Genomic DNA, 23,814 nt, shown 5'->3' on the forward strand with positions numbered 1-23,814 from the left:
AAAATATCACAAAATTTGCAGCAGAATAAAATCTCTTGCTTAGAGAACTACGTGTGTTTTAACATTATATCACAAATGACAGCATTGGTTAATTTTAAGGTAAAATTTTGTCATTTCCATAACTCTTTCATCACCTTAAAATAGCATCACAAGTGTATCCACACTGTCTTTAACTTTTCAGAATGACAAGCTTGCTCTTAACATTGTACAAGTACACAATTATCACTTTTAAATTTTAATTCTCTCCCTCTTCACCTGTCAGCGAGTAAAAAAAAATTCCCTGGTTGCATGGTTTGTACATACATACTTATACATGTAGCCCTATATTGTTAAAAGTTCCCTCTAAAATAGTCTACTTTTGTTGTGGTTGTTGTTGTTTTCTCCTTTCCCACTGACAAGTAACAGTGATCTACACAGAACAGGAAAGGTCTCTAGAGAGCCTGTGGAAAGAAAGAAAATAATCTTTTTATCCATCATCTTTTTTTTTTTTTTTTTAACAAAACAAAACAACAACAACAAAAACCCACAGACTACATCTCTACCCTGTATCATCTTGCTACACAGTCACTCTGGTACAGACATCTTTCCTGAAGGTCACTGACAATGGGTCATCATGACTGTGTGGTTTAAACCCTGAGTATGATACCTTCTGTGCATGTATATGAACAACAGTGTTATCGGGGGGGGGGGCGGGGGGGAAGAAAGACAAAAAACAATTGTTAGGATCTAACTAGTTCTACAGGCTATATTGTTCCTTCCTGATACAGTCTTTTTCCAATATTTCTCGATTTTCAAATTTAAAACTTACTGAAATATTCTAATTTATAAAACTATTAAAATGGTTTAAAATTAAAAAAGAAACTCTTATTGTCAATTGCAAAAATGTAAAAAATAAGGATATGCTTCCATAATTTTGATTTTTTTGAAACCTTCTGCCGTTTTGAATTTTAGTCCAACTTTGTTAGCAAAAGAATAAAAATTCAGAATGTTTTATTTGAAAATTAATTTCTGATCCTTTCTACTACAACAGGATTATTATTTTATTTTTTCTAAAGAAAGCACTAAAAACTGGTAGAATTAAGTAGTGATAGAAAATATAATTGCTTTTTTTTTTTTTACTGTTTTCATGATTTAGTTTATTTCTAGTATCTGAATTTAATCTCTAATAACATATTTGACATCTAACTAGTATTTCATTTCCAAATTTAATGGTGAGCAGTCACAACTTTGAACAGTTAAAAACAGAATTAATGTTACCCCTTGATTTTCACTAAGACAGAAATAAAAATGCAGACCCCAGTGGTCCATATCAAACTTCATAGCACTGTCTGATGCCTTATGATATTTTATATAATCAGTGAAGAAAAACATTATCCAAAAGCAGAGATGGTATTTGGTCATGCTTGATCTTTTCTATTTCAGAATGACAAATGTACTGTATTCATTATGGTGCTGCTTTGTACATTGATATTCCCTGTGTTTTAAAATTGCAGCAAAACAAGTTGTAGCAACAATTGTGAGCAAATTGTGGTCATCTCTCTGGAATTAAATAATGAAAAATGTTATTTTGTAACTGTACATACGAATATTCTTCAAAAACATTCAATAACAAACATATTAGAACATAGAAAAAGAAAAAAAAAAAGAAAAACAAACAAACAAAAAAAGCATTTTAAGGCAAAAGGCAATCTTTTTCTCACATTGTAGAAAATAAGAGGAGTTAAGCAGACAACACATTGATTAATTTTAGCTTCTTTATCAGTGCTGATGTAAAAATTAAAACTCCCCACACATCTGCCAAATCTGATATTTTCCATTAGCTCTACATCTGTCATGATTAAGACACTAATCCAGACCTTCAATGTGTTAAAAATCTAAAAATTAGAATTAGAATTAGAGTCAGAGTTAGAATTAGAATTAGAATAATTCAGTTGGAAGGGGCTTATAAGTATAATTGAGTCCAACTGTCTGACCACTTCAGGGCTATTCAAAAGTTAAAGCATATTATTGAGGACATTATCCAAATTCCTCTTTAGCACTGACAGGCATGGAGCATCCACCACCTCACTAGGAAGCATGTTCCAGTGCTTGACCACCCTCACAGTAAAGTTTATTTTTTTATTTTTTATTTTTATTCTTTCAGAAGAGGTGCTCCCTAATGTTTAAGTTTGGCCAATCTTTTGTTTTCTTTCAGATTGTTTTCTTTCTTTCTTTCTTTCACAAAATTAAACTATACACTTAAGCAGATTTGCACCTTCTCTATGAAGACGCTGCGAGAGTTGGGGTTGTTCAGACAGGAGAAGAGAAGGCTCCAGGGACACTTTATAGTGATCTTCCAGTACCTAAAGGGGGCCTACAAGAAAGCTGGAGAGGGGCATTTTATCATGGACTGTAGCAATAGGACAGGAAGTAATGGTTATAAACTAAAAAGGGGTAGATTTAGAGTAGATATTCAGAAGAAATTCTTTACTTACAGGCATTGAACATTGAGGCATTACTGTGGCATTGGCCCTGGAACAGGGTGCCCAGAGAAGTTGTGGATGACCCATCTCTGGGAGTGTTTAAGGCCAGGTTGGATGGGGCTTTGAGCAAGCTGGTCTAGTAGGAGGTGTCCCTGACCATGGCAGGGGTGTGGGAATTAGGTGATCCTTAGGGTCCCTTCCAACCCAGACCATTCTATGATTCTATGATGACTATGATTTTTATTCTTTACAGCATTGTTTGACAAATGAAGCAACCCATCAAAGGTCTGTAACAGGTTGTTCTAACTCAAAGAATTATCCTTATATGTAGACAGGTTCCACGGAGAGAGAATTCTTATACTTTTACATTGCAAAAAAAATGGTTTAGTTTTACTATTCTAGAAGATACTTCTCCCTTGAGGAAACTATTTTATAGTTTAAGGAACAAATGTTCACTCTTTCTCTCTGGATGTAGCACAAGAAAAGACTGAGAGACCAGTTTAGCACCAGTGTTTGCAAAGTTTTGCATATTACACCATAATTTTAAAGGCCACCATCTGGTTATTTTTCTCAACAGACCATCTGCAGTTGTGGACAGCAAAAATGCAGCAAATTCTAAGGAAAGAGACCACAGAAGTTTCTTATTTTGAAGGTTTACACATCACTTTATCTCATTACATCTCTGTGTGGTTCCACATTCCCAGTATTACAGGAACATTATAAGTTAGCCGTGAATTAACAGAAAAAAAAAAAAAAAGTTGGATAAGTTCTCTACAGCTAAATAAGCCCCATTCTTCGAGTTCAATGTAGTGTTTCCAATCATAGAATTGATGATCTATATGAAAATATCTTTAAAATATCTCATAAAATAGTTTATATGCTAAAACTCTAATAATTTGTTGACATTTCTACTATTTATTCTTTACGAAGTTAGCACAAGAAAGTGATCTATCGTATTAGTACAGGAAAGTGTTGTTTTAACTTGGATCATCTTAGTTATGGGTTTCCACACTTCCATTTTCATGCCTTTCAGATACGTTCCACCAGTCTGTCTCTGCCTGATATACCCGCCTTACCACAGAGATTTCCTTATTAACCACATATACAGCAGTCAAACAGAAGACTGAAGACATTTTAATTTTGGTAGACTGTTTTTGAATAGAGCCTATAGCACACTGAGTGACTCACTTTTCCACCCAAGACAGCAAAGGCTATTTGCTGTCCTGGACAGCTTTTGTTCGAATAGGGTCAAAGGAAAGATCATTCGCATCCTCCCTTTGTCACCAAGCTGCCCAAGCTGCCTGAGATAACTTCCTGAGCAGGCTGAGCAGAATTCAGCTGAACTTCCAACTCACACAAGAATAAAAACATCTTTATGTGTTTGTGCTCCAATTGTTGGATTTCTTTTCCCTTGAGTTATGCCCAAATACAATGTAGTAATATCTATTGGCTATATAATGCAAAGAAAACAGGTTCAGGATCATCTTATCAGCTATCAGCTTATCTTAGCTTACTTATGGTGACGTTCAAATAAGTCTTTTAAACTAACTATTTTACAGCTATCACACAGACAAAATGTACTCTTTGAGGAACTTTGATTCCGTGAGATGCCAAATACTCTTAATTTGCCATCTGACACGTTCAGGTGGTTGTGTATGTAACAGTAAACTTGCTTATTAGTGTGGTGGGTCTTGCTGGGATGGAGTTAATTTTCCCTGAAGCAGCCCACAGTGTTGTGCTCTGCACTTGTAGCTAGAAAACCATTGGTATGACACCAGTGTTTTTTCTACTGATGTGCAATACTGGCACCGCATCAGAATCACAGAATCACAGAATCGTCTAGGTTGGAAGAGACCTCCAAGATCACCCGGTCCAACCTCTGACCTAACACTAACAAGTCCTCCACTAAACCATATCACTAAGCTCAACATCTAAACGTCTCTCAAAGACCTCCAGGGATGGTGACTCAACCACTTCCCTGGGCAGCCCATTCCAATGCCTAACAACCCTTTTGGTAAAGAAGTTCTTCACAATATCCAACCTAAATCTCCCCTGGCACAACTTTAGCCCATTCCCCCTCATCATGTCACCAGGCATGTGGGAGAATAGACCAATCCCCACCTCGCTACAGCCTCCTTTAAGGTACCTATAGAGAGCAATGAGGTCTCCCCTGAGCCTCCTCTTCTCCAGGCTAAACAAGCCCAGCTCCCTCAGCCGCTCCTCGTAAGACTTGTTCTCCAGACCCCTCACCAGCCTCGTCGCCCTTCTCTGGACTCTCTCGAGAACCTTGACGTCCTTCTTGTAGCAAGGGGCCCAAAACTGAACACAGTACTCGACGTGCGGCCTCACCAGAGCCGAGTACAGGGGGACAATCACCTCCCTAGCCCTGCTGGCCACACTGCTTCTTACACAAGCCAGGATGCTGTTGGCCTTCTTGGCCACCTGAGCACACTGCTGCCTCATATTCAGCTGACTATCAACCAGTATGCCCAGGTCCTTCTCTGCCAGGCAGCTTTCCAACCACTCATCTCCCAGCCTGTAGCTCTGCTTGGGGTTGTTACGCCCCAGGTGCATGACCCGGCACTTGGCCTTGTTGAACTTCATACAGTTGGCCTCAGCCCATTGGTCCAGCTTATCCAGATCCTCCTGCAGAGCCTTCCTACCCTCAAGCAGATCGACAAATGCACCTTGGTGTCGTCTGCAAACTTACTGAGGGTGCACTCGATCCCCTCATCCAGATCATCGATAAAAATATTGAAGAGGACTGGCCCCAGCACTGAGCCCTGGGGGACTCCACTAGTGACCAGCATCCAACTGGATTTGACTCTATTCACCACAACTCTTTGGGCCTGGCTATCCAGCCAGTTTTTAACCCCATTAAGCGTACGCCAGTCCAAGCCACGAGCAGCCAGTTTCTTGAGGAGAATGTTGTGGGAAACGGTGTCAAAAGCCTTACTGAAGTCAAGGTAGACCACATCCACAGCCTTTCCCTCATCCACTAAGCGCGTCACTTTGTCACAGAAGGAGATCAGGTTCGTCAAGAAGGACCCGCCCTTCATAAACCCACGCTGACAGGACCTGATCGCCTGGTTACCCTGTAATTGCTGCGTGATGACACTCAAGATAATCTGCTCCATGAGCTTCCCTGGCACTGACGTCAAACTAACAGGCCTATAGTTCCCCGGGTCTACCCTCCGGCCATTCTTGTAGATGGGCGTCACCTTTGCTAGCCGCCAGTCGACTGGGACCTCCCCTGATAGCCAGGACTGCCGAGAAATGATGGAAAGCGGCTCGGCCAGCTCCTCCGCCAGTTCTTTCAGTACCCTCGGGTGCATCCCATCCGGCCCCATCGACTTGCGTACATCCAAGTGCTGTAACAGGTTGCCAACCATTTCCTCGTGGATAGTGAGGGCCACATCCTGGTCCCCATCCCCTTCCACCAGCTCAGGGTACCGGGTATCCAGAGAACAACTGGTCTTGCCGCTAAAGACTGAGGCAAAGAAGGCATTGAGCACCTCAGCCTGTTCCTCATCTCGTATAACTAAGTTTCCCCCCACATCCAGGAAAGGATGGAGATTCTCCTTAGTCCTCCTTTTGGTGTTGATGTATTTATAAAAACATTTTTTGTTATCTTTAATGGCAGTAGCCAGATTGAGCTCCAGATGAGCTTTGGCCTTTCTAATTTTGTCCCTGCACAGCTTCACAACATCCTTATAGTCCTCCTGAGTGGCCTGCCCTCTTTTCCAAAGATTATAAACCCTCTTTTTTCTCCTAAGCTCGAACCACAACTCTCTGTTCAGCCAGGCCGGTCTTCTTCCATGCCGGCTCGTCTTTGGGCACGTGGGGACAGACCGCTCCTGAGCCACTAAGATTTCCTTCTTGAAGAGTGCCCAACCTTCCTGGACTCCTCTGCCCTTCAGAACCGCCTCCCAAGGGACTCTGCCAACCAGTGTCCTGAACAGCTCAAAGCCAGCCCTCCGGAAGTCCAAGACAGCCGTTTTACTGGTCCCCTTCCTGACTTCACCAAGAATAGAGAACTCTACCATTTCGTGGTCACTCTGCCCAAGACAGCTCTCGACCACCACATCTCCCACCAGTCCTTCTCTGTTTGTGAACAGAAGGTCTAGCGGGGCACCTCCCCTGGTAGGCTCTCTAACCAGCTGCGTCAGGAAGCTATCTTCCACGCTCTCCAGAAACCTCCTAGACTGCTTTCTCTGGGCTGTATTGTGCTTCCAGGATATGTCTGGGAAGTTGAAGTCCCCCACGAGAATGCGCGCTGACAATTTTGCAACTTCTGCCAGCTGCCTGTAGAACTCCTCATCCGTCTATAGCAGACCCCCACCAGGATGCTTGCCTTGTTGGCCTTCTCTCTGATCCTAACCCACAGGGACTCAACCTTATCATTCCCAGCATCAAGTTCCACAACATCAAAACATTCTCTAATATAGAGAGCCACACCACCACCCCTTCTGTGCTGCCTGTCCCTTCTGAAGAGCCGATAGCCAGACACTGCAACACTCCAGTCATGAGAGTGGTCCCACCACGTTTCCGTGATGGCAACCAAGTCATAGCCTGCCTGCTGCACGATGGCTTCCAGTTCCTCTTGTCACCCATGCTGCGTGCATTAGTGTAGATGCACTTCAGTTGGGCCATTGCCTTCTCCCCCGGCCTTGCCATTGTTCACCCTAGTACACCTCTAACGAGCCATTAGAACACCATTGGTATGACACCAGTGTTTTTTCTGTTGATGTGCAATACTGGCACCGCATCAGGACTCCCTCCAACCCCCCCAAGTGCTAGCAGGATGGCAGGATGGGGGTGGGCAAGAGATCGGGAGGGGACCTCAATAGGGCTGCTGACATAAACGGACCAAAAGGATACTGCATACCATATGATGTCACAGATGTCACAATCAGGAATAAAAGGTGGGAAAGGGGAAGGAGTGGGGTGGTCTCTCGTTACAAAAATGTCTGTTCTCCTGAACAACCGCTACGAATATTCAGGCCCTGCTCCCAGGATGTGGCCAAACATTGCTGAATGATGGGAAGTGGAAAGTAACTTCTTTTCTCTCTCTGTGCTTCTGTGCAGCTTTTTTTTTTTTCCTCTTCCTCTTCCCTTTAGTTAAATCGTCTGTATCTCAAACCTTGAGCCCTTTGTGTCGTATTTCCCTTTGAGGCGGGGGAGTGAGAGAGCGGCTGCGGTGGAGCTTGGCTGCCCACCCAAGCAAAACCACTACAATGAGCAGCTATCATTTTTCATTTTCTAAGAGGAATAACTCTATGTTAAAATACTGGTTTAGTTAAAACAGATCTGCCATATTTTCAGAAAACCAGCAACATGATGCTTACCTGTGATTTCTCTATCTATGCATTCACTTGAAATACATTAATGATTATTATCTAAATGCTGAAGCCTTTCATCAGCTATCAGTAAATGTGTTTTAAATAAATAAATAAATAAATAAATAAATAAATAAAGTAGATACATGTGAAACATGATGAAGAAAAAACAAAGAAGTACAAGTTTTTTGGGGGAAGAAAAAGGAGACAGATAGGAAACAATGTTTCCAATGTTTTCAAAGTTTCTATTTTAAGCTAGCAAGATAATCAATTGTATTTTGAGTATTTTGTGTCAAACTTTCAGGTAGCATGATTTAAGTACTAAGGTCTATACGGGTTTCCCATCCATTATTGAATTCTTGCTCCTATATCCACAATGTTGAAAATAGAATATACATTGGTTCTGTTTGTTTATACATATATACTAGTCTTTCTAACAACTTAGATAAAAGAAATAAACTTTTACTTAAGCACACTCCTCAAGTTTATTGTCTTGAAAAGGAGTTCTTTGAACATCTGTTTTTGTTTCCAGATCTACTTGTCCTCACATTCTAGTTTGTTAATGGTCCCTCTTCGCATTCTAGTTGAACCTATGTGCAGTAATCTATCCATATTACAACATACTGAAGAACTGGATAACAAATTGTTCAGGTAAGATTTGACTGAACATCTTTCAATAAGATCCTTGACTTATGTCATGCTGTATTTTGTTGTTGTTGTTGTTTGTTAATTATTATTATTATTATTGTTATTATTATTATTGTTGTTGTTGTTATTATTGTTATCATTGTTATTATTGTTATTATTCAGACACTGAAGAAAGACACAGAAGAAAGCAGATGAACCCACAACTGATTTTGGTTCCAAAAAGTTTGTCAGAATCACATCATAAACATACATGATCTTGACGTTTCAGACTGGAGATACCAATTCATTAAACAATTCTGTTACTATCACCCTTCTAAGTCAGTCTTCGCTGTAATTCAGGGCCCCATTACCAAATAATTTCTTTGTCTTATCTGTATGTTTCATTTTAAATTCAGGTTCTTCCAGTATGGGTTGCTTGCCTCTATGTTTTAGTTTTGCTCTTAACAAAATGTGAGGCTGAACTTTAACTTGGGACCTCTCATTGCCACCAGAAGATAAGTGGATATTTAAAACAAATGAACAAGCAAACAAACAAAAACAGAAAGCAAACATAACAAAACATTGTCAACAACAAAAACAATGTATTCTAGTACAAGTTAACTAGACATCAGAGTTAATAAATTCTGCAGACAATTGCTAACATTTTGTTTTCTCATACATGTCAATATGCAATCAGGCTTTCTTGTTATTTGATAAACATTAAAATTATTATTTAAACAGTGTGGAAATATTATGTAGATTTTTAAACAAGTTAAGTTTTTATTATCTCTTCTAATAAACGTTTAAATTCAGGATTGATGCCTCCCAATATTTCTGTTAAAATAAGCATTCAATTACTCATATGGTCCACAGGAAGTTGTTAAAGAGTTAAGTTATTCTAAGCTTGTACGATATTGAATATTGATCTTGTCACTCCTTAGTCTGCTGCAGAATGCCTGCTTTAAGGTTAATTTCCTGTAATTTTACTTTAACACCCCTGGAAAACAAAACCAACCAACCAACCAACCCAAACAAACAAACAAAACCAGTGGAACAGGGTGCCCAGAGAAGTCGTGGATGCCCCATCCCTGGAAGTGTTGAAAAATGTTCAAGGCCAGCTTGGATGGGGCTTTGAGCAACCTGGTCTAGTGGAAGGTGTCCCTACCTATGTCTACCTATGGTAGAGGGGATGGAATTGCATGATCATTAAGGCCCCTTCTAACCCAAACCATTCTATGATTCTATTTCTTTTGTGTGTGATTTAACTATTCCATTGTAGTCAGAAAAGAAATACTAAGTCATCAATGTGGTTTGAAACAGCAAAATAGTGAAAGCAAAAATCTTACTCTGAGAATGATTTCTTTCCAGTAGTATAGGAAAATATTGCAAAACTAAAGAAAAGTAAAATTCTAAATTTATTGGTTGCCCATGGAATCATAGCATTCTTCTTGCTTTTTTATATATATTCTGAACATCTCAAGACTTTTGCTTCCTGGACTTTTCCCCATGTTTTTGTCTAATAATATGTACAAATCATATGAACATTTTACATCAGATAGATTGTTATTCCAGTGTTCTAGGCACTGTGCTACCTGCTGAAAGACATTTCACATACAGGTTGGTTTTAAAAATCCAACCATTTTCCAATTCAGATACAAAATATTAGTTCTAGGAAGAGCTTTGAGATGATAACAGTGAAAACAGAAGACACTGAATTTTGGGGGTATTGATATATACAAATCATATTATACATGAAAGTGGGCCAATAGTAAATTGAATATAGAAATTACTGCAAACTTGTTGTATATGATAAGATACAACACTCTTAAAACATCATATCATTTCAGAAGATACAGCGTAGCTTCTCTGTCTGACAGCCCAACAAATTAAACAGATATCTTTAATCCTGTACTGATAATAGAATATAATTGACAATACAATTGCAGTGGTCAGTATTGTATTTACATCTAGATTAGTAAATGTTAAAATGGACGCCTGGATTCATTGTACCTGTAAAAATAAATAAATAAATAAATAAATAAATAAAATTGTTAACTCTATTTAACAGATAGAGAAACTTGCCTATATCAACGGGTCGCCCAGTCTCCATGACAGGAACTAAAACTAGTCTCAGGCAAATTACTATCCTGTTAACTACACAGTCAACACAGTACTGAACTATTAAAGAAGAAAAGCCTATTCTGACATCATTTTCTACAGCCTACCCTCTGAGAATGATAATTTTACTCTTTAGCCTGCTTTCAGAAATAAACAGCAGATCCAGATGCAAAGTTCAGCTTCTGCTTTTACAGACTTTAATAGTTTTTCATTGCTGATGCATGTACTTTGCCCATCATAAATTAAACAAGGGAGACAGATTTCTACCTGAAGAAGCATGTCTGTCAAATGTGTGGTTAGCACGGTGTTTTTCATAAAACTCTGCTATGGATGGCTAACATGCTGATTAATGGATTTTAAGGAGGAATGTGTAGTTTTGAAGGATAAATACTCTTTCTAATTTAGCAACCAAAAAATTGTAAAGATTTTTTTACTCCTGCAAATGTATGCACATTTATTTAGGGCTGGTATATTAATAAATGACAACTGCTGCAGAAAGTAGTCTAGCATTAAATTAAATACATTTCATGACCTGCTCACTCAAAATGCATTATCTTTTAATACATTATGCATGCAAATATCATATAGTGACACTACTTAAATGACAATCATAAAGTCCTGTGCAAAAATCAAAGCCTGTTTGTCTGATGAGTTAAAAGAAGCTTGAATTATTTATAAGAATTATATTATTTGATAATATTACTATTTTGTATAATCACTTTAGCACTTCAAAGTCTTTTTCTTTCAAAAGGAAAGAAAAAAAATGGTGCTTGGCTCTCCATCAGAAAAATAACAAATAATAATTAGGACAAATTTGGCACATGTTATATGACCAAAAATAGAAAACAAGTATGGAAGGAAGTCTTTAAGATATTCCTTGCTCTAGAACACTAATAATGATGTAATCCATGCTATTAAAAACATTTCTTACAGTCTTAAATTATGGAGATTCTACAACCTACACAGTCTATATTCACTGTTGAAAAACTCTCTTGCCCAAATTCCATATTTAATTATGGTACTTCACCTACCCTCCACTGGCAGGAAAAGTCAAAAAGTCTTTTCTTTTTTTTTTTTTTTTTGGAACAGGCTACTACATTTTTTGGAGAGTGTTATCAGCTCCCTTCTAACTCTTCTCTTAGACTAGACAGCTCCAGTTGTTTCAATCTGTTCTCACTGATTGCTTTCTGGACTTTCAAAATATTTTCCTATGTCTCTCTAGATATTTATGGCTCACCTTTTCCCTGGAATTCTGTTTCCAGAGCGTTAAGTCTTACTTCATCTATCAAGATAGTTCTTCCTTATTGTGTACTGATGGAACTTTTTTATTCCTGAGTGTAATTTTTTTAAAATGTGTTTATGCTGAAGTACAACATTATATAGACTAAACCGAATATTTCTAACAGTACTTTAATCCCTCATTCAACACTCCTGAAACCCTTCTAGCATGGTGATTTTTTTTTCTGCATAATTGTTGGGTGATTTCAGAGGATTATTTGATCTATGCCCACCTCACAGTGAATGCCACTTGACGTCAGTTTTGACAATACATCTATAATAGCTGTTCTTTCAGCAAGGTTACCCCCCAAAAGTTTAACTTTGTTATGAATTGTTCATGTAGATAACAGCCATTCCTAATTTGTCTTTATGCAGGACAAAAGTCTTACTACAGTACAGTTATGACTTTTTTTTTTTTTTTTCTAAAAGGTTAGTATGCTCTAGGAGTAAAATGAATTGGTTTGACATTATACGTTTAGAATAAATTCAAGTTGGCTGTTTTCCTTCTACTTGTTTTCCCCCAGGTGCACAAATACAATTTGTTATCTGTCCCATTGTTTTTCTGAAACTTGAAGTTAGTGTTGCATGCCTATAGTTCGTTTGCTACTCTTTAAAAGCCTGAAAATAGTTTCATTTTTCAGTCTTCTTGAACCTCATTTGCTCTATATATTTTCTCAAAGACAAGTGTTACTGAATGTGGGAACATCAGATACCTGAAAACATTTTTTCCTTTTTCCCAAATAGTCTCCTACTGTTCCATATTACCCTTCACACTTATCTATGTAACTACACCTGCAGTTAACTTCTAGGAAGAAAAGAAAAAAAAAAAAAAAGTGAACAATTCTGCATTCCCATCATAATGTCTCATCATTTTTGTATTCTTCCTCTAATGTACTTTGCACAGTGTATCTAATTAACATAAAAATATTGATACAAAATTAAACCTAATTAATCTGATACCTGGTTTTGTTTTACCAAATCCTACAAGTTCTTCAAAACTTTGAATAACTGCATCAATAGCAAATATTCCAACCATTCAAAAAACAAATAACTGCTTGTTAAAAGGACATTTCAAGAGTGGGGAGACAATGTGTATGTACATGTACATGTACATACACATGTACAAAATACATGGTATTTATATAAATATATATTAAAAAATCAAGGACTTCTGCATCAGGAACTGAAAATAAGTTTACTCAGCAAACATACTACAATTATTCTTAGAAGTATTTTTAAGAATTTACTGCCTCAGAGTTGGAGACAACTTTCTCTAATCCCAGTCTTCATAAATTTGAAGTCACCTCAGTGTGGACTGAGGCTAGTACCTTGCACAATTTTGGACAAGGAACAGAGGAAATAGTTGGGAACATATAGTAGGAGCATACACATAGGAAATGATTATTCCTCCCTGGAAAAGGATAAATAATTTTTAAGCATAAATAAATCTTAAGTATATTTTATACTTTTCTATAAAACAAGAAACATTATAAAAAATTAAATAAACTTTTATTTAGGCATTTTAAAAGTGTAAATGAGAAACTTTTTAATTTCCATGCTACGTGTGCACATGTATCAAAGTATTTCTAATAATTTCCATTCTAACAATGTTTTTATTAAATACATTTTTGTTGTTGTTGTTGTTGTTTTTCCCAGAAATTCAAGGGTTTGCTTTTACATCCCTTCTGAAACTTCTAAGTCATACTCAGTGTCTTTGAAGAAAATGAAGCAATTGGATTCCAGCTAAATGAAAGTACATTAAAAATTGTTGTAATTTATTTTTCTAATATTTTGTATAAAGAAAAAATATTTTTTATATATAAACCTTTTGTCAGATTCATTATTTCCTAAGGAATTGACATCTAATAATCCTAATAAAAAACAATTGAATGATTTTTAATATTCTAGATAAAAATTATAATACACCCTGTTCTCTGCATCTGTACATTTGGTGATACATAAAGTCAACTTTATTGAGCTAGCACACACTGATTATTTCAACACATAAAATAAAATCACTTGATGCTTTTTAAGAAGTTTAATAATAGTGTTAATAAAGAGAGGGAGGGGTCTAGACAAATGACCTGAAACCTCAGGAATGCATCTTTGATGTGGCAAACAGAGCTAATAAAACAATATGATAAAGGAAATTAATTATGATATATGTTGGCTTTGAATTAGAATTCAAAGCTATGTGTTTTGTGACAGTCCTTTTACTTGCTCGATATAAACAGAATGATTCTTCATTTGAAAATCTGATGCTTCATATTGAAGTGAAAATATATTTAACAGTATTTACAGTAATAGCATAACTTTTACAGAACAAGAGACACTTCAGTGGAAAAATCATGGACATGGTTTTGTATTTATATGTTAATTTATGTGTCATGCATATCTTATCAAGGAGGAACATGGATTAAACAGTGGTTGTAAAGTCAGAACTGCTTGGAATCAACTTGGTTATCATCAGGTTGAAAAATCCCATGCCAGGGATCAAATTTTAATTATTCATAGTTTCATTTTTTTCTGTTTTAATAAAAAAAAGTCTTCTTTGTCATATAGTTATAAACTTACAGATCATAATGTATTTCTTTGTTAGAGGATTCAGCAGCAGCAGAGCAGACAGAAAGCACACACAATGTATTGATCAATACAAGGAAAACAGATTCTAGAAAGGAGAAATCAAAAGTGTGATTGCAGATTACCAGAACTGTACCACAAACTGAAGAGGAACTGCAAATCACAGTGATAACAATTCCATATATAATCTGCTAGTTCTGTTTACGTTTATTACTGTGCTGCATACACTATGATGTCATAAATCAGATATTCAGTGATAATATAGCATAAATAGATAATACAGTATATAAAAATGGGGGAGTGGGGCAGGGGGGGTGTGAGGCAGAGAGAGATTTTGCCTGTTCTGCCTTTGGGACTGTTAGTTTCATTCCATTCCTTGCAACTATGAGGGATTTCAAATTATTATTACCTTTTTTTTTTTTTTTTTCTTTAAGAGGAAAAAAAAATCTCAGGAAATCAGCTCTTTCTTGCAGATAGGAATAAAGAATTGTCCCAAATATTCTGGGGATATATATATACATATATATATATATATTTTTTTTTTTTCAATCAGGACTCTTAATTACACAGAAGATTGAAGGCAGCCCAAGGGAAACCTCTAGTGTGTTATTTTCAAAATATTCCAATATTTGTAAGGAAATGACTAAAAATAAATAGTTTATTTGTAAACAAGTAGATCTGAAGAGAGAATGAGTTTTGGATGGTCTTAAGTGACTTTTCATTTTTAAAAGTTTATTTTAAAATGAGTATTTTCGTATGATAGAAAAATTTGTTTTTTATTGCAGATGTTTTTTGAAGAAGGGAAAAAAAAAAAAAACACACACACAAAACACAACCACCATAACTTATGTCTGGAAGCCTGTCTTTCTCTTGCACATATAGAATCATAGAATCATTAACGTTGGAAAAGACCTTCAAGATCATCTGCTCTAACCATCTCACTACCACCATTATCACCCACTAAGCCATGTCCCTAAGCACCAGGTCCAACCTTTCCTTAAACACCCCTGGAGATGGTGACTCCACCACTTCCCTGGGCAACCTGCTCTAATGCCTGACTACTACTGAAATTGAGAATAGAAGTTTCATGACTTTCCCTGGGACAGAATTGACAGCCATGATATCCAAAGAGGTTAAGAGACTGTACAGCAGCAGTCTTTCGAAAAGAGAAAAGAAGAGTTATGATTCACATACTATTTATATTTGGTTGCCAGATTCTCATTATAACCCCATATTTCTATCTATAAGCAACCTCTCTCAGCATCTTTTTCTTACCACAGGTAAGGGTAAAATCAATAAAAGACCTTAACAATCAGAATCTTATCCTGAAAGATCTGTCAAAAGGGTAAAACCTTCAGGTACACATGTAGCTGTAGAACTTAAATAAATATGGCATAAATACAAGTAAGCCAAGTAAGGATGTTTGTATCTAGTCTGTTTTCCTGAATGAAAATACATAAGGTATTAGTATTAGACCATTTTCAATAAAGTGATCTATGAAATAGACTTTTGGAACGAAATAAACACAGAGTGCACACCAATTACAAAAATACACATAAAAATGACTGCACAAACAGTAATGCTTATGTAGATAATGTACAGGTTGTGGAACTTCTCAGTTTGTAACAAATTAAGATTTTCCACCTGAAATTTATTATAAAAATATTTCACTCGGAATTTTTCTGTTTCATTACAGACAGAGCAGGTTTGGTTTCCAAATCAACGAACTGTTCTAATGTTGCATGTCATATACAGTCCATATTCATATTATTGCAATACTGAACTAGGTTTAAATGTCCTAAAATATGCATGTAAGTGGCATTTAAAGGACCATTTCTTCCCCAGACACTTTAAAACTCATTTGGAAATGCTGGAATGCATATACATATATATATATTTTTTTTTTCTGATCATACTTCAGTAAGTTAATGTAAAAAATAATATCTCTGCGGGAAAATGTCAAATAAAAATCCCATTAAAATGATACATCTTAGACATGGTCATATCTTTTAATTAAACCACTTTGAAAAAGCAGATCCAAACTTAGTTAACTTTGAGGTACCACAGTGGAAGTTCCATTGATTAAGCAGAAGATCAAAGAAAGAATGGAACTGCAGTGGCTGGTAAGTTACTTAAAAGCTGTTTGATTAAAGAATGTTAGCTAATATTGAATTTAATTGTGTTAGAGGCAGCACCCCACTGGTAATAAAGCTGGGAGATATAGTTAGTATGTCCTTTACAAGTTGTGTCTACATTTGATTGATTATATGCAGTTTTGGACACAGATTTGCACTACAGGGAATTAAGGAAAAAAATAAATCTAACCTTAATTCTAAATTTATGCAGAAAAAGAAGCTTTTACTCAAAGAAATTTAAGAAGAGAGGAGAAGGAGAAGGAGAAGGAGAAGGAGAAGGAGAAGGAGAAGGAGAAGGAGAAGGAGAAGGAGAAGGAGAAGGAGAAGGAGAAGGAGAAGGAGAAGGAGAAGGAGAAGGAGAAGGAGAAGGAGAAGGAGAAGGAGAAGGAGAAGGAGAAGGAGAAGGAGAAGGAGAAGGAGAAGGAGAAGGAGAAGGAGAAGGAGAAGGAGAAGGAGAAGGAGGAGAAGGAGAAGGAGAAGGAGAAGGAGAAGGAGGGGAGGGTGGGGGAAGGGTAGGGGGAAGGGAGAAGAAAGGGAGGGGAGGGGGAGGGGGTGGGGAAGGGGAGTGGAAAGGGAGGGGAGGGGGAGGGGGAGGAAGAAGGAAGGGGAGGGGAGGGAGAGGGGGAGGGGGAGGGATGGGGATCAGGTAAGAGAAGGGAAGGGAGGGGAAGGGAGGGGAGGGGAGGGGGAGGGGGAGGGGGAGGGGGAGGGGGAGGGGGAGGAATGGGGATGGGGATCAGGTAAGAGAAGGGAGGGGAGGGGAAAGTTTTTCAAATTATAAATGTTTCAACAGTTATGTCATTAGAAAGCAGAACTCCATTATTTTAAACTTGGTTTTATACGTTTATACATTTATACGTACGAGGTTATACGTTTGTTAATCATTTTCTTTTAAACAAAAACAAAGTACCTACTTAAAATTGAAAATCTTTTAACAATGGAAACTATTTGCACCAGGACTTGACCATTCAGTTTCACTTTATCAAATTGAAATTAAATGAATTGAAATTGTTTTCAATGCCTCAACATCATGGTTGCTATTTACATCACTTTGTTTTATCAGTCTTCCTAAAACTTGTATTAGAGTGTTCAATCTTGTTCAACCAATCTTCCTAAAACTTGTATTAAAATTGGAATTTCCACTTTGGAAAACTATTGTGTTTCTAGTAACTCCTATAAGAAGTCTACATTGGGATGATGATTGACACAAATAGTTTACTTTTTTTTTTTTTTTTCTGAGTGCATTATTTTCCAGAATGTGCACAGATTCTTCTTTAGATTTTGCCTTTTGTGTTATAGTGTTGACCACTGAAACATAATTGATCTTCTGCCTCAAAATTCCTGCTGTTTCATGAGCTTTGTTACGATTCAACATAATCTATTTCCCACTGATGCTGGAAAACATAATAAGGTCACAGCAGGGAAGCTTTAGCTTCATTAAAACACATTATTATAAAAAAATAAAATGATCTAGGGTAAATTGGTTTTGTCCTTGTGGTACAGTTTGCATATATCCACATTAATCTGAGTATATAAAGCAGCAATAAATTTGCCAGCCTTACTGCATTACAAATTAGCCTCCTTATCTTTCATTTCACAATGGGAACCTCTAGTGGCAGATGGAGAAGTCAATGCTTCACATTTTAGGTGATATCTACCCTTGTTGGGTAAAATATTAAACCCTTCTGCAAGAGATGGGAAAAAAAATCAAATATAAAGGAAAAAAAAAAAAGTTAATAAAAATGTTTATTTCTGTCTCTAAATTGTATTTAATTCTCTGCTTGTGTCCAGTAAATGTACATCAGAGTTATTTAAAAGAAATAAGCAAATAAGGAAATGAATTGAAATTTGAAGTCAGATTTTCATTTATCACACAAACCCATAATACAGGGATTGTGCATAAAGATTTAAGATAGGAAATCAGTGATTGTTCTATTAATCTAGTTTACGTGATACTAAAACCTGACAGAGTGAATCACAAGTTGTAGGCAGTAAGTCATATCAATTCATTATTACTTTCAAGGTTTTACCTTCTCTCTTTCTCTTTGCCTTCAGCTGCTGGCAAATGATAGGCTTTTACAGTTCATTTTTTCAGTTTATTTTTGACTGCTTTTAATTAAATTTGATGGCCTGCTTCTGCACCAGTGAAGTTATTGGAGTTGAAAAGCACTTTGCTGTTATAATGATGACTCCCTTGATGTCTGTTCATTATTAACTGCTTTTCAAAAGTGCTTCTCTTAACCCTCATTTTATAAATATTTAAATAACTGTGAATTTCTATAACATAAATATATGGACACTAGTGATAGGAATTCTATTGCCTATTTAATAGGTTTTACATAATAATATGATTTTTAAATAAAGCTATGTATTATAATGTTAATTGGAACAGTGTTGTCCCTAAATCATGTTACTTGTCAGTGTCAGCACAAATTGTAGTAATATTTCAAAGCAGCAGTAATCAATGAATTAGTCACTAGTTTATGAACTATCGCATGTGTGGGTATATTTTTCACTCATTTTAATTATTCAGAGCAACAGATGAATAAGTAAATCCTATAAAGATCACTTCTGATCTTTGCACTATGATGTTGAAGTGGCATTACTCACCTTGAATGTCTTCTGAAACTAACTTACATTTTTAATACAAAGTTACCTGTAAAAAGAAGTTAGAACAAAGGGAAGGAAAGGGTTTTTTAATTACTAGCAATTTGACTAATGTGAGAAAAAGACTCCTCATGAGAGGAGTTCAATAGACAGGACTTTAGTTCTTAAATAGAAGACCTTTCTTTGCTGTTTAATGGGGTGGGTACTTGCCCCATCGCCCGTGGGCAGAGAGCCTTAAAAATAAATAAATAGATAAACAAAAAATCATATTCTTCTGAACATTAGAGAACAGAATCTGCCTATCCTTTCTCATACTGATAAGTGCCTTCTTCTCCAAAGATTCTCATCAACTAGTGAAAATTCTTACTGGAGGGCTGCATTTACTGTGACTAATAGAGGTAAAATGCAGAGCAACATCTAATAGTGAATAGATTTTGCCTTTTGAATGCAGAAAAACGAGAGTAAGAGGTAGCTGGACATGTGGTTCTGGAAGCTTAGATGTATTTTAGAACATCCTTTTGGAAAATGGTAATTTTAAATTGCAAACTGGCTATTTCCTTGGTAAAACACATATCCATGGCATAATGACCACATGGACACCAGGGTTCTTTAAGGATCCATAACTTCTACTTCTTTATTGAGGGCATAACTTCAACTTTTTCTTATTGAGGACAGGCTCCCTTCTTATACCATCGCTCTACAGCAGTACTTTTCCACTAACTATTCATTGGTCAAACAACTTTGCCCGGCAACCACAAACACCCAGCAACTTCCATGTCTTAACAACTGGAGAACAAGCAGTCTGAGACAGCAAGGCATCTCCTGAATCACCCTTGTTTGTTCCTTCTAAACTCTTTACATTCCTGCTGGCCTCATCGTTAAGAGACCGATGTTATCACCAACCATGGGGCTTGTTGACCCATGGTTGGTGATAACAACACATCTTCCCACACATCTTCCAGAGTACCTTCTCATTGCACAGGACCGTAAGTCCTAAAGTTAGAACAAGAAGAATATATGTATATATTTTTTTCTTCCATATCTGGTGCTCTCTGCTACTGGTTGTACCAGCTACAGTATTTCCTCCTTTTTTTTCCTTCTTTACAAGTTTTGTGTTAAAAGGTTTTGTATGATGGTGACATATAGTGACAAGAACACTTCTTATTTTTACCCCTTGCAGGGTAGCATCCCTGCCTATGGCAGGGGGATTGGAACTAGATGATCATTAAGGTCCCTTCCAGCCCAAGCCATTCTATGTTTCTGTGATCATGTAAAAATCCTTAAAATTATTTGAAATGTCTCAGAAAGGTGAATTTAAAGTACACACGATTCCTCTACAGAGGTTTAAAAGCCAAATGGCTTTAGTTTGTTTAAGATTAATTTAGTTAATGGCTTGAAGTAAGTATATACTTGAGATGTTCAGTTGACAACTGAATATAAAAGGAAGGCATAGAAATTTTCTGATATGGCAATTAAAAAATATAGCAATATAATTATCTATTTTAAGCACAGCATGAATACTACACTTCTATGACTGTCACGCAGACAGCTGTATTAGGTTTAATGTTGACAACTGTGGTGAACTTGTGGCCTTAAAGACCTTGGACCACTCTAACAATTTACACACAATTCTGATGTCCTCTAATTTCTACATACTTAGGGCTATGGAGTAAGTTTCAAATGAGTCAGTTCTGCTCTATTCTTTCACTTTTTTTTTTTTTTCTACATCTTAATATTCCCTGACATATTACAAAGGCAAAAGATGTGATAGCCTTAATTTACTCATATTTATAGATTCATATTTGTTGTGGATGGAAATGATACACACTTCACTTGTAAGACAGAAGCAGCAATGCATTTTATTTATATAATGTAGTGATCTAACAAAGCTTAACAATGATTTTGCAAGATTTGGGATGGCAAGGTACACTTGTGTATCTACTGTATAGAGGACAAGGTCAGACAAATTGTCAGGAGAACTTCCTACTGGGTCATGAGGTTTAGAATGGACCACCTGGCATTCTAAATTCCTTCTCAGAGGGGAGCCTAGATGCAGCTGGATCCAAACTTAGTCCCAGACTTGGTCAACAGTTTATGTCTAAAGGACTCCTTGCTTTCTAAACTCCTTGAATCAAGCAGGTAAGGAGCTCCTGTGGTGCAGTGGAATCCACACTTAGTCCCAGACTTGGTCAATGGTTTATGTCTACAGAATTGTATATGCACAAAATCATTTAGATTACTTAGCTAAGAGTTTGGAAGGGGAGGGAAATGTGCATAATCAATCTAAGATACAGTCTTAGTGAAATCTAAACTTAGTGAAGTTTAAACTTACAAAGCTTAGTACTCTATTAATCACTTACTAAGAATCTGTTGTGGCAAAGAATCTCTCACAAAGAGTAAGGAATCTCTGCAGCGGGTTTAACCTTGAGGTGCGTACCTACTCAGTAGGATATTCTGTCATACAGCCTGCTGTGTGAGCTCAGTGGTTTCTTGGGCTACTCACTATTTACAGTGTAAGATAATCGATTGACTCATAGTCAGATTTGCATACCAACCGCTGTTAGTTTCTTCCAAATTTGTCTTGAGTTGGACATTGACCAGCTCTGTGGTCAGGTGAGCAAACTGATCAGCTAGACCCTTGGCTATTGTGTGTTATCTGTTTCCATCTGAATCCACACTGAGATGGTTGCAGCCATCACAACTGGACACATTTTTCACAACTGCCACCTGTAGTTATCGCTTGAGCATGATCCTGACTTATGTTTGAGCAGGGGTTTGGGTGAAAGGCCAGGTTGATGTGAGGGAAGAGCACACCATCACAGTATATTCAGTAATGTTAATATAGCAGCCATGATTTCTTACCAAGTGGTATCCCATTTGTCAAAATAAGTCCTCCAGAAATGTCATAACACTGCATCATAACACCCATCCATCATGACCTTGTTGCCCATTATCACAGGAAAATCACCAATTTTCTGGACTTGCTGATTATTCAGCCTTTTACAAAGAGGTATACTAACCACTTTAAAAGGAAGATAAATAAACTGGGAATATTCCCATATATTATTTGCAGTTGGTTACTTCTCCATTTCTAAGTTCAATCATGTTCTAAAGGAAGAATAATCTTTACTGGCTGTTCTCAACTAAAAAATAATAAAAAATAAAAATAATAAAAAAAAGCAACTTCACATTTAATGATTTTAAAGTTTCCAGTGAATCATCAAATCTTAATTAATTCATGGCTCATTTTGTGTGAACAGATGCTCTCTTTCTAGCTAACAGCGGATAACCTTTTTAGTCAGACAGGGGAGAGATATATAGTACTGTCTCTTTTTTGCCATTTGATTAGACCTACTTAGCACATACAGTCTACACTGAACATCCAAGCACAGAAGGTCCAGACCACGTGCCATTTGCACCCCTGAGGAGCAGAACACAGTAGCTGAAGTGAAGAGAGGAAACTGTAGTCATTCACAGATTTTGGTTCCACTGTCTTTGTAACCAAACTTTGAACACTGCCATGCATCTATTACATCATCCCTCAGTCTCCCCTTTACTGGACAACCTGAGTCCCAACACCTGGAATTTGAAATAAATACCTGTATATCAGTCTAAAAACATAACCATATCCACCACAAACTAGAAGTTTAATTTGCATCAAATAGGAATAGGTTAACACTGAGACAGTCTGTCCTAAAAGACTGAGTTTCACTGCGGAAACATGAAACTCATCAGGCCAGGATCATCAGAAAAAACCTCAAAACACAAACAAAACAAAACAGGAACATTATTTGCCCTCTTGGAATACTGCTGAGCTTTTCACAACCTTAGCAAATGTTTTAAGAATAAAGAAGAGATCAGGTGTTATATCTGCTGCTAATATGCTTTGAAGCGGTGAATGTTTAAATGTGATTTTTGCCACAGTAAGCAATGATGTGTTTGTGTGTATGTAGGCTGCTTGCCAATCTGACTGACACTATTTGAATGCTAATGATATATTAGGGAACAGTAAGTCAATTTAAATTGCTTTTTAAAAATACATACAAATCAAACTGCAATGGTTTGGGAGTTTTTAAAACTAATCTAAGACAGAGAGAGAGTTCTGGTCTAATGTTTGATTTACGTTAACTGTGTGTAGTGGTGTTAGTCAGCTGGGCAGCTGAGCTCCACCACAACCACTCCCTCACTCCCCCTCTTCAAAGGGAAAGGGAGAGAAAATATAATGAAAAGGACTCAAAGGCTGAGAAGGACAGGGAGATCACTTGACAATTATCATCATGGGCAAAACAGACTCAGCACAGGGAGATTAATGTAATTTATTACCTATTACTAACAAGCTAGAGCAGTGAGAAACTCAAAACAAACTGAAAACAATTTCTGCCCCATCCATCCTCTCCTATGTCATCCCCCCAAATAGCACTGGGGAACAGGGAATGGGGGTTGTGGTCGGTTCGTAATGGTTTGTCTCCAGCACTCCTTCACTGTCACTCTCTTCTCCTGCTCCAACATGGGGTCCCTCCCACGGGATGCCATCCTTCCCGAACTGATCCTGAGTGGGCTTTCCACAGGCAGTAGCTCTTCAATAACTGCTCCAAATATGGGTGCGTACCATGGGCTCCGATCCATCAGGTGCACACTGCTCTAACCTGCGTCCTCCACAAGCAACAG

This window comes from Anser brachyrhynchus (assembly GCF_964034855.1).
Source record: "Anser brachyrhynchus genome assembly, chromosome: Z".
In the NCBI taxonomy this organism is placed as follows: domain Eukaryota; kingdom Metazoa; phylum Chordata; class Aves; order Anseriformes; family Anatidae; genus Anser; species Anser brachyrhynchus.